This window comes from Pristiophorus japonicus, chromosome 14, assembly GCF_044704955.1.
Source record: "Pristiophorus japonicus isolate sPriJap1 chromosome 14, sPriJap1.hap1, whole genome shotgun sequence".
Lineage (NCBI taxonomy): Eukaryota > Metazoa > Chordata > Chondrichthyes > Pristiophoridae > Pristiophorus > Pristiophorus japonicus.
In genome coordinates, this window is record NC_091990.1 from 85881913 (window position 1) to 85895479 (window position 13567).

The following is a 13567-nucleotide window of genomic DNA, read 5'->3' on the forward strand; positions in this document are numbered from 1 at the left end:
AAGAGACATATCAGAGGGGACCTTTTATAGATACTTAATGGGATAGAGAAAGCATAACTAAAATAGAGTTTTCAGCTATATCCGGGCAGCAGGGGAATTGAGCACAGATTCAGCATTGTGAGAGCAGATTTCAGAAAGTGTTCCTTTACAATCAGTGGGTGACCTTGTGAGCCAGAGAGAGCATCCTGTTGCAGGTTCATGTTTTTGTGAAATGTCATCTCTTCCTCTGATGATTTTACCTGTTTGTATTCAAGTGCTGCCCTCAGAGCCACTGTTGGTGGATAACTCCTTTATGTTAAACTGTCATCTTAGCATCAAGAGATGCATTTGATTTTAAAGTGAAATAGAGACACACCCACACCTACCGACAGAAACAGACAGAGAGAGAGAGAATCAAACACACCACATACACCGACAAGGGAGAGAGAATCTCACACACCACGTGCACCACACACACCGACAGAGAGAGAATATCTCACACACCACACACACCGACAGAGAGAGAACCACACACACCGACAGAGAGAGAATCTCACACACCACACACCAAGAGAGAGAGAGAGAACCACACACACTATACACACCGATAGAAAGAGAGAGAGAATCACACACCACACACCGAGAGAGAGAGAACCACACACACCGAGAGAGAGAGAGAGAACCACACCCACTACACACACCGAGAGAAAGAGAGAGAGAATCACACACCATACACCGAGAGAGAGAGAGAGAGAGAGAGAGAATCACACACACACCACACACACCGAGAGAGAGAGAATCTCACACACCACGCACACCACACGCACCACACACACCGACAGAGAGAATCTCTCACACCACACAGACAGAGAGAGAGAGAACCACACACACTGAGAGAGAGAGAGAATCACGCGCACCACAAACACCGAGAGAGAGAGAACCACACACACCGACAGAGAGAACCACACACACCGACAGAGAATCTCACACACCGAGAGAGAGAGAGAGAATCTCTCACACCACACACACCGAGAGAGAGAATCTCACACACCACACACACCGAGAGAGAGAGAACCACACACACCACACACACCGAGAGAGGGAGAGAACCACGTACACCACACAGCGAGAGAGAGAGAGAATCACACTCCACACAAACCGAGAGAGAATCACACACACGCCGAGAGAGAGAGAGAGAATCTCACACACCACACACACCGAGAGAGAATCACACACACTACACACACCGAGAGAGAGAGAGAGAATCACACACCACACACACCGAGAGAGAATCACACACACTCCACACACCGAGAGAGAGAGAGAGAATCTCACACACCACACACACCGAGAGAAAGAGAGAATCACACACCACACACACCGAGAGAAAGAGAGAATCACACACCACACACACCGAGAGAGAATCACACACACTCCACACACCGAGAGAGAGAGAGAGAATCTCACACACCACACACACCGAGAGAGAGAGAGAATCACACACCACACACACCGAGAGAGAGAGAGAATCACACACCACACAGAGAGAGAGAGAGAGAATTATACACCACACACACCGAGAGAAAGAGAGAATCACACACCACACACACCGAGAGAAAGAGAGAATCACACACCACACACAGCGAGAGAATCACACACACCACACAGCGAGAGAGAGAGAATCACACCCCACACACACCGAGAGAGAGAGAGAGAATCACACACCACACAAACCGAGAGAGAGAGAATCACACCCCACACCCACCGAGAGAGAGAGAATCACACCCCACACCCACCGAGAGAGAGAGAATCACACCCCACACACACCGAGAGAGAGAGAGAATCACACCCCACACACACCGAGAGAGAGAGAGAGAGAATCACACACCATACAAACCGAGAGAGAGAGAATCACACCCCACACACACCGAGAGAGAGAGAGAGAATCACACCCCACACACACCGAGAGAGAGAGAGAGAATCACACACCACACACACCGAGAGAGAGAGTGAGAGAATCACACACCACACACACCGAGAGAGAGAGAATTACACACCACACACACCGAGAGAGAGAGAGAGAATCACACACCACACAAACCGAGAGAGAGAGAATCACACCCCACACACACCGAGAGAGAGAGAGAGAATCACACACCACACACACTGAGAGAGAATCACACACAACACACACCGAGAGAGAGAGCGAATCACACACACCACACACACCGAGAGAGAAAGCGAGAGAATCACACACCACAACACGCCGAAAGACAAAGAGTGAATCACACACCACACACACCGAGAGAGCGAATCACATACCACACACACCGAGAGAAAGAGAGAGATAGAGAATCACACAACACACACACCGAGAGAGAGAGAATCACACACACCATACACACCGAGAGAGAGAGAATCACATACCACACACACCGAGAGAGAGAGAGAATCACACAACACACACACCGAGAGAGAGAGAGAGAATCACACACCACACACACCACACACACCGAGAGAGAGAGAGAATCACACACCACACACACCGAGAGAGAGAGAGAGAGAGAATCACACACCACACACAACGAGAGAGAGAATCTCTCACCACACGCACCGAGAGAGCGAGTTACACACTCCACGCACACCGAGAGAGAGAGAGAGAGAGAGAGAATCACACATCACACACACCGAGAGAGAGAAACAAGCACCACACACACCGAGAGAGAGAGAGGGAATCACACACCACACACACCGAGAGAGAGAGAATTACACAACACACACACCGAGAGAGAGAGAATCACACACCACACAACCAAGAGAGAGAATCACAGACCACACACACCGAGAGAGAGAGAGAGAATCACACACCACACACACCGAGAGAGAGAGAGAGAGAGAGAATCTCACACACCACACCCACCTAGAGAGAGAGAGAGAGAATATCACACACCACACACACCGAGAGTGAGAGAGAGAGAATCACACACCACACACACCGAGAGAAAGAGAATCTCACATACCACACACACACCGAGAGAGAGAGAATCACACACCACACACACCGACAGAGAGAGAGAATCACACACCACACACAGCGAGAGAGAGAATCACACACCACACACACCGAGAGAGAGAGAATCATACACCACACACACCGAGAGAGAATCACACACCACACACACCGAGAGAGAGAGAGAATCACACACCACACACACCGAGAGAGATAGAGAATCACACAACACACACACCGAGAGAGAGAGAGAGAATCACACAACACACACACCGAGAGAGAAAATCACACACCACACACACCGAAAGAGAGAATCACACACCACACACACCGAGAGAGTGAGATAGAATCACACACCCCACACACCGAGACAAAGAGAGAATCACACACCACACCCACCGAGAGAGAGAGAATCTCACACACCACACACACCGAGAGAGAGAGAGAGAGAATCACACACACCACACAAACCGAGAGAGAGAGCATCACACCCCACACCCACCGAGAGAGAGAGAATCACACACCACACACACCGAGAGAGAGAATCACACACCACACACACCCAGAGAGAGAGAGAGAATCACACAACACACACACCGAGAGAGAGAGAATCACACACACCACACACACCGAGAGAGAATCACACACACCACACACACCGAGAGAGAGAATCACACACACCACACACACCAAGAGAGAGAGAATCACACACCACACACACCGAGAGAGAGAGAGAGAGAATCACACATCACACACACCGAGAGAGAGAGAGAGAGAGAGAGAGAGAGAGAGAATCACACACCGAGAGAGAGAGAGAGAGAGAGAGAGAGAAAGAGAATCACACATCACACACACCGAGAGAGAGAGAGAGAGAGAATCACACACCACACACACCGAGAGAGAGAGAGAGAGACAGAGAATCTCACACCACACACACCGAGAGAGAGAATCAATCACACCACAAACACCGAGAGAATCACACACCACACACACCGAGAGAGCGAGTCACACACTCCACGCACACCGAGAGAGAGACAATCACGCACACCACACACACCGAGAGAGAGAGAGAATCATACACCACACACACCGAGAGAGCGAGAATCACACATCACACACACCGAGAGAGAGAGAGAGAATCACACACCACACAAACCGAGAGAGAGAGAATCACACCCCACACACACCGAGAGAGAGAGAGAGAATCACACACCACACACACTGAGAGAGAATCACACACAACACACACCGAGAGAGAGAGCGAATCACACACACCACACACACCGAGAGAGAAAGCGAGAGAATCACACACCACAACACGCCGAAAGACAAAGAGTGAATCACACACCACACACACCGAGAGAGCGAATCACATACCACACACACCGAGAGAAAGAGAGAGATAGAGAATCACACAACACACACACCGAGAGAGAGAGAATCACACACACCATACACACCGAGAGAGAGAGAATCACATACCACACACACCGAGAGAGAGAGAATCACACAACACACACACCGAGAGAGAGAGAGAGAATCACACACCACACACACCACACACACCGAGAGAGAGAGAGAATCACACACCACACACACCGAGAGAGAGAGAGAGAGAGAATCACACATCACACATCACACACACCGAGAGAGAGAATCTCTCACCACACGCACCGAGAGAGCGAGTTACACACTCCACGCACACCGAGAGAGAGAGAGAGAGAGAGAGAATCACACATCACACACACCGAGAGAGAGAAACAAGCACCACACACACCGAGAGAGAGAGAGGGAATCACACACCACACACACCGAGAGAGAGAGAATTACACAACACACACACCGAGAGAGAGAGAATCACACACCACACAACCAAGAGAGAGAATCACAGACCACACACACCGAGAGAGAGAGAGAGAATCACACACCACACACACCGAGAGAGAGAGAGAGAGAATCACACACCACACACACAGAGAGAAAGAGAATCTCACATACCACACACACACCGAGAGAGAGAGAATCACACACCACACACACCGACAGAGAGAGAGAATCACACACCACACACAGCGAGAGAGAGAATCACACAACACACACACCGAGAGAGAAAATCACACACCACACACACCGAAAGAGAGAATCACACACCACACACACCGAGAGAGTGAGATAGAATCACACACCCCACACACCGAGACAAAGAGAGAATCACACACCACACCCACCGAGAGAGAGAGAGAGAGAATCACACACACCACACAAACCGAGAGAGAGAGCATCACACCCCACACCCACCGAGAGAGAGAGAATCACACACCACACACACCGAGAGAGAGAATCACACACCACACACACACAGAGAGAGAGAGAGAATCACACAACACACACACCGAGAGAGAGAGAGAATCACACACACCACACACACCGAGAGAGAATCACACACACCACACACACCGAGAGAGAGAATCACACACACCACACACACCAAGAGAGAGAGAATCACACACCACACACACCGAGAGAGAGAGAGAGAGAATCACACACACCGAGAGAGAGAGAGAGAGAATCACACACCACACACACCGAGAGAGAGAGAAAGAGAGAGAGAGAGAGAATCACACATCACACACACCGAGAGAGAGAGAGAAAGAGAGAATCACACACCACACACACCGAGAGAGAGAGAGAGAGACAGAGAATCTCACACCACACACACCGAGAGAGAGAATCAATCACACCACAAACACCGAGAGAATCACACACACCGAGAGAGAGAATCACACACACCACACACACCGAGAGAGAGAGAATCACACACACACCGAGAGAAAGAGAGAGCGAATCACACACCACACACACCGAGAGAGCGAGTCACACACTCCACGCACACCGAGAGAGAGACAATCACGCACACCACACACACCGAGAGAGAGAGAGAATCATACACCACACACACCGAGAGAGCGAGAATCACACATCACACATCACACACACCGAGAGAGAGAGAATCACACACCACACACACCGAGAGAGAGAATCACACACACCACACACACCAAGAGAGAGAGAATCACACACCACACACACCGAGAGAGAGAGAGAGAGAATCACACACACCGAGAGAGAGAGAGAGAGAATCACACACCACACACACCGAGAGAGAGAGAAAGAGAGAGAGAGAGAGAATCACACATCACACACACCGAGAGAGAGAGAGAAAGAGAGAATCACACACCACACACACCGAGAGAGAGAGAGAGAGACAGAGAATCTCACACCACACACACCGAGAGAGAGAATCAATCACACCACAAACACCGAGAGAATCACACACACCGAGAGAGAGAATCACACACACCACACACACCGAGAGAGAGAGAATCACACACACACCGAGAGAAAGAGAGAGCGAATCACACACCACACACACCGAGAGAGCGAGTCACACACTCCACGCACACCGAGAGAGAGACAATCACGCACACCACACACACCGAGAGAGAGAGAGAATCATACACCACACACACCGAGAGAGCGAGAATCACACATCACACATCACACACACCGAGAGAGAGAGAATCACACACCACACACACCGAGAGAGAGAATCACACACCACACACACCGAGAGAGAGAGAGATAGAGAATCACACAATACACACACCGAGAGAGAGAGAGAGATAGAGAATCACACAACACACACACCGAGAGAGAGAGAATCACAAACCACACACACCGAGAGAGAGAGAATCACACACCACACAAACCGAGAGATAGAGAATCACACCCCACACACACCGAGAGAGAGAGAGAATCACACACCACACACACCGAGAGAGAGAGAGAATCACACACCACACACACCGAGAGAGAGAGAATCACACACCACACACACCGAGAGAGAGAGAGAATCATACACCACACACACCGAGAGAGAATCACACACCACACACAGAGAGAGAAACACGCACCACACACACCGAGAAAGAGAGAGAGGGAATCCCACAACACACACACCGAGAGAGAGAGAGAGAATCACACACCACACACACCGAGAGAAAGAGAGAGAATCACACACCACACACACCGAGAGAGAGAGAATCACACACCACACACACCGAGAGAGAGAGAATCACAAACCACACACACCGAGAGAGAGAGAGAATCACACACCACACAAACCGAGAGATAGAGAATCACACCCCACACACACCGAGAGAGAGAGAGAATCACACACCACACACACCGAGAGAGAGAGAATCACACACCACACACACCGAGAGAGAGAGAGAATCATACACCACACACACCGAGAGAGAATCACACACCACACACAGAGAGAGAAACACGCACCACACACACCGAGAAAGAGAGAGAGGGAATCCCACATCACACACACCGAGAGAGAGAGAATTACACAACACACACACCGAGAGAGAGAGAGAGAATCACACACCACACACACCGAGAGAGAGAGAGAGAATCACACACCACACACACCGAGAGAAAGAGAATCACACACACCACACACACACCGAGAGAGAGAGAATCACACACCACACACACCGAGAGAGAGAGAATCACACACCACACACACCGAGAGAGAGAATCACACACCACACACACCGAGAGAGAGAGAATCACACACCACACAAACCGAGAGATAGAGAATCACACCCCACACACACCGAGAGAGAGAGAGAATCACACACCACACACACCGAGAGAGAGAGAGAATCACACACCACACACACCGAGAGAGAGAGAATCACACACCACACACACCGAGAGAGAGAGAGAATCATACACCACACACACCGAGAGAGAATCACACACCACACACAGAGAGAGAAACACGCACCACACACACCGAGAAAGAGAGAGAGGGAATCCCACAACACACACACCGAGAGAGAGAGAGAGAATCACACACCACACACACCGAGAGAAAGAGAGAGAATCACACACCACACACACCGAGAGAGAGAGAATCACACACCACACACACCGAGAGAGAGAGAATCACAAACCACACACACCGAGAGAGAGAGAGAATCACACACCACACAAACCGAGAGATAGAGAATCACACCCCACACACACCGAGAGAGAGAGAGAATCACACACCACACACACCGAGAGAGAGAGAATCACACACCACACACACCGAGAGAGAGAGAGAATCATACACCACACACACCGAGAGAGAATCACACACCACACACAGAGAGAGAAACACGCACCACACACACCGAGAAAGAGAGAGAGGGAATCCCACATCACACACACCGAGAGAGAGAGAATTACACAACACACACACCGAGAGAGAGAGAGAGAATCACACACCACACACACCGAGAGAGAGAGAGAGAATCACACACCACACACACCGAGAGAAAGAGAATCACACACACCACACACACACCGAGAGAGAGAGAATCACACACCACACACACCGAGAGAGAGAGAATCACACACCACACACACCGAGAGAGAGAATCACACACCACACACACCGAGAGAGAGAGAATCATAAACCACACACACCGAGAGAGAGAGAATCACACACCACACACACCGAGAGAGAGAATCACACACCACACACACCGAGACAAAGAGAGAATCACACACCACACACACCGAGAGAGAGAGAATCTCACACATCACACACACCGAGAGAGAGAGAATCTCACACACCACACCCACCGAGAGAGAGAGAGAATCTCACACACCACACACACCGAGAGAGAGAGAGAGAGAATCACACACACCACACAAACCGAGAGAGAGAGAATCACACACCACACACACCGAGAGAGAGAGAGAATCACACACCACACACACCGAGAGAGAGAATCACACACTCCACGCACACCGAGAGAGAGACAATCACGCACACCACACACACCGAGAGAGAGAGAGAATCACACACCACACACACCGAGAGAGAGAATCATACACCACACACACCGAGAGAGCGAGAGAGAGAGAATCACACATCACACACACCGAGAGAGAGAAAATCGCACACCACACACACCGAGAGAGTGAATCACACACCACACACACCGAGAGAGAGAGAGAATCACACACCACACACACCGAAAGAGAGAGAGAGATAGAGAATCACACAATACACACACCGAGAGAGAGAGAATCACACACCACACACACCGAGAGAGAGAGAATCACACACCACACACACCGAGAGAGAGAGAGAGAATCACACACCACACACACCGAGAGAGAGAGAGAGAGAAACACACACCACACACACCGAGAGAGAGAGAGAGAATCACACACCACACAAACCGAGAGAGAGAGAATCACACGCCACACACACCGAGAGAGAGATAGAGAATCACACACCACACATACCGAGAGAGAGAGAGAGAATCACACACAACACACACCGAGAGAGAGAGCGAATCACACACCACACACACCGAGAGATAGAGAATCACACCCCACACACACCGAGAGAGAGAGAGAATCACACACCACACACACCGAGAGAGAGAGAATCACACACCACACAAACCGAGAGAGAGAATCACACACCACACCCACCGAGAGAGAGAGAATCACACCCCACACACACCGAGAGAGAGAGAATCACACACCACACAAACCGAGAGAGAGAGAATCACACCCCACACACACCGAGAGAGAGAGAGAGAATCACACACCACACAAACCGAGAGAGAGAGAATCACACCCCACACACACCGAGAGAGAGAGAGAGAATCACACACCACACACACCGAGAGAGAGAGAGAGAATCACACAACACACACCGAGAGAGAGAGCGAATCACACACACCACACACACCGAGAGAGAAAGCGAGAGAATCACACACCACAACACGCCGAAAGACAAAGAGTGAATCACACAACACACACACCGAGAGAGAGAGAGAGATAGAGAATCACACACACCACACACACCGAGAGAGAGAGAATCACACACACCATACACACCGAGAGAGAGAGAATCACATACCACACACACCGAGAGAGAGAGAGAATCACACAACACACACACCGAGAGAGAGAGAATCACACACACCATACACAACCGAGAGAGAGAGAATCACATACCACACACACCGAGAGAGAGAGAATCACACAACACACACACCGAGAGAGAGAGAATCACACACCACACACACCACACACACCACACACACCGAGAGAGAGAGAGAATCACACACCACACACACCGAGAGAGAGAGAGAGAATCACACATCACACATCACACACACCGGCAGAGAGAGAGAGAGAGAATCACACACCACACACACCGAGAGAGAGAATCACACACCACACACAACGAGAGAGAGAATCTCACACCACACGCACCGAGCGAGCGAGTTACACACTCCACGCACACCGAGAGAGAGACAATCACGCACACCACACACACCGAGTGAGAGAGAGAGAGAGAGAGAATCACACACCACACACACCGAGAGAGAGAGAATCATACACCACACACACCGAGAGAGAGAGAGAGTGAATCACACACCACACACACCGAGAGAGAGAGAGAGAGAATCCCACATCACACACACCGAGAGAGAGAGAATCACACACCACACACACCGAGAGAGAGAGAGAGAATCATACACCACACACACCGAGAGAGAGAATCACACACAACACACACCGAGAGAGAGAGAATTACACAACACACACACCGAGAGAGAGAGAATCACACCCCACACACACCGAGAGAGAGAGAGGGAGAATCACAGACCACACACACCGAGAGAGAGAGAGAGAATCACACACAACACACACCGAGAGAGAGAGCGAATCACACACACCACACACACCGAGAGAGAAAGCGAGAGAATCACACACCACAACACGCCGAAAGACAAAGAGTGAATCACACACCACACACACCGAGAGAGAGAGAGATAGAGAATCACACACACCACACACACCGAGAGAGAGAGAATCACACACACCATACACACCGAGAGAGAGAGAGAATCACACACCACACACACCGAGAGAGAGAGAATCACACACCACACACACCGAGAGAGAGAGAGAGAATCACACATCACACACACCGGCAGAGAGAGAGAGAGAGAGAATCACACACCACACACACCGAGAGAGAGAGAATCACACACCACACACAACGAGAGAGAGAATCTCACACCACACGCACCGAGAGAGCGAGTTACACACTCCACGCACACCGAGAGAGAGACAATCACGCACACCACACACACCGAGAGAGAGAGAGAGAGAGAATCATACACCACACACACCGAGAGAGAATCACACACCACACACTGAGAGAGAAACACGCACCACACACACCGAGAAAGAAAGAGAGGGAATCCCACATCACACACACCGAGAGAGAGAGAATTACACAACACACACACCGAGAGAGAGAGAGAGAGAATCACACACCACACACACCGAGAGCGAGAGAGAGAATCACACACCACACACACCGAGAGAAAGAGAATCACACACACCACACACACACCGAGAGAGAGAGAATCACACACCACACACACCGAGAGAGAGAGAGAATCACACACCACACACACCGAGAGAGAGAGAGAATCACACACCACACACACCGAGAGAGTGAGAGAGAATTACACACCCCACACACCGAGAGAGAGAATCACACACCACACACACCGAGACAAAGAGAGAATCACACACCACACACACCGAGAGAGAGAGAGAATCACACACCACACACACCGAGAGAGTGAGAGAGAATCACACACCCCACACACCGAGAGAGAGAATCACACACCACACACACCGAGACAAAGAGAGAATCACACACCACACACACCGAGAGAGAGAGAATCTCACACACCACACACACCGAGAGAGAGAGAGAATCTCACACACCACACCCACCGAGAGAGAGAGAGAATCTCACACACCACACACACCGAGAGAGAGAGAGAGAGAATCACACACACCACACAAACCGAGAGAGAGAGCATCACACCCCACACACACCGAGAGAGAGAGAGAATCGCACACCACACACACCGAGAGAGAGAGAGAATCACACATCACACACACCGAGAGAGATAATCACACACCACACACACCGAGAGAGAGAGAATCATAAACCACACACACCGAGAGAGAGAGAGAGATAATCACACAACACACACACCGAGAGAATCACACACCACACACACCGAGAGAGAGAGAATCACACACCACACACACCGAGAGAGAGAGAGAATCACACACCACACACACCGAGAGAGTGAGAGAGAATCACACACCCCTCACACCGAGAGAGAGAATCACACACCACACACACCGAGACAAAGAGAGAATCACACACCACACACACCGAGAGAGAGAGAATCTCATACACCACACACACCGAGAGAGAGAGAATCACACATCACACACACCCAGAGAGAGAGAGAGAATCGCACACCACACACACCGAGAGAGAGAAAGAGAGAGAATCACACAACCCTCACACCGAGAGAGAGAATCACACACCACACACACCGAGACAAAGAGAGAATCACACACCACACACACCGAGAGAGAGAGAATCTCATACACCACACACACCGAGAGAGAGAGAATCTCATACACCACACACACCGAGAGAGAGAGAGAATCACACACCACACACACCGAGAGAGTGAGAGAGAATCACACACCCCTCACACCGAGAGAGAGAATCACACACCACACACACCGAGACAAAGAGAGAATCACACACCACACACACCGAGAGAGAGAGAATCTCATACACCACACACACCGAGAGAGAGAGAGAATCTCACACACCACACCCACCGAGAGAGAGAGAGAATCTCACACACCACACACACCGAGAGAGAGAGAATCACACATCACACACACCCAGAGAGAGAGAGAGAATCGCACACCACACACACCGAGAGAGAGAAAGAGAGAGAATCACACAACACACACACCGAGAGAGGGAGAATCACACACACCGAGAGAGAGAGAGTCACACACACCACACACACCGAGAGAGAGAGTCACACACACCACACATACCGAGAGAGAGAGAGAGAGAGAGAGAGAATCTCACACACTACACACACCGAGAGAGAGAGAATCACACACACCACACACACCGAGAGAGAGAGAGAGAGAATCACACACACCACACACACACCGAGAGAGAATCACACACACCACGCACACCGAGAGAAAGAGAGAGAGAATCACACACCACACACACCGAGAGAGAGAGAATCACACACCACACACACCGAGAGAGAATCACACACACTCCACGCACACCGAGAGAGAGAGAATCACACACACCACACACACCGAGAGAGAGAAAGAGAGAGAATCACACAACACACATACCGAGAGAGAGAGAATCTCACACACCACACACACCGAGAGAGAGAGAATCACACACACCACACACACCGAGAGAGAGAATCACACACACCACACACACCGAGAGAGAGAGAATCACACACCACACATACCGAGAGAGAGAGAGAGAATCACACACACCACACACACCGAGAGAGAGAGAGAGAGAATCACACACACCACATA

General features: G+C 50.4%; 1 protein-coding gene across 2 annotated transcripts in view; it reads left to right on the plus strand.

The window, feature by feature from the left end:
- The window catches only part of pdhx (pyruvate dehydrogenase complex component X), a 513740-nt gene that overhangs the window by 309277 nt on the left and 190896 nt on the right, over positions 1-13567 (plus strand). The window lies entirely within an intron of this gene.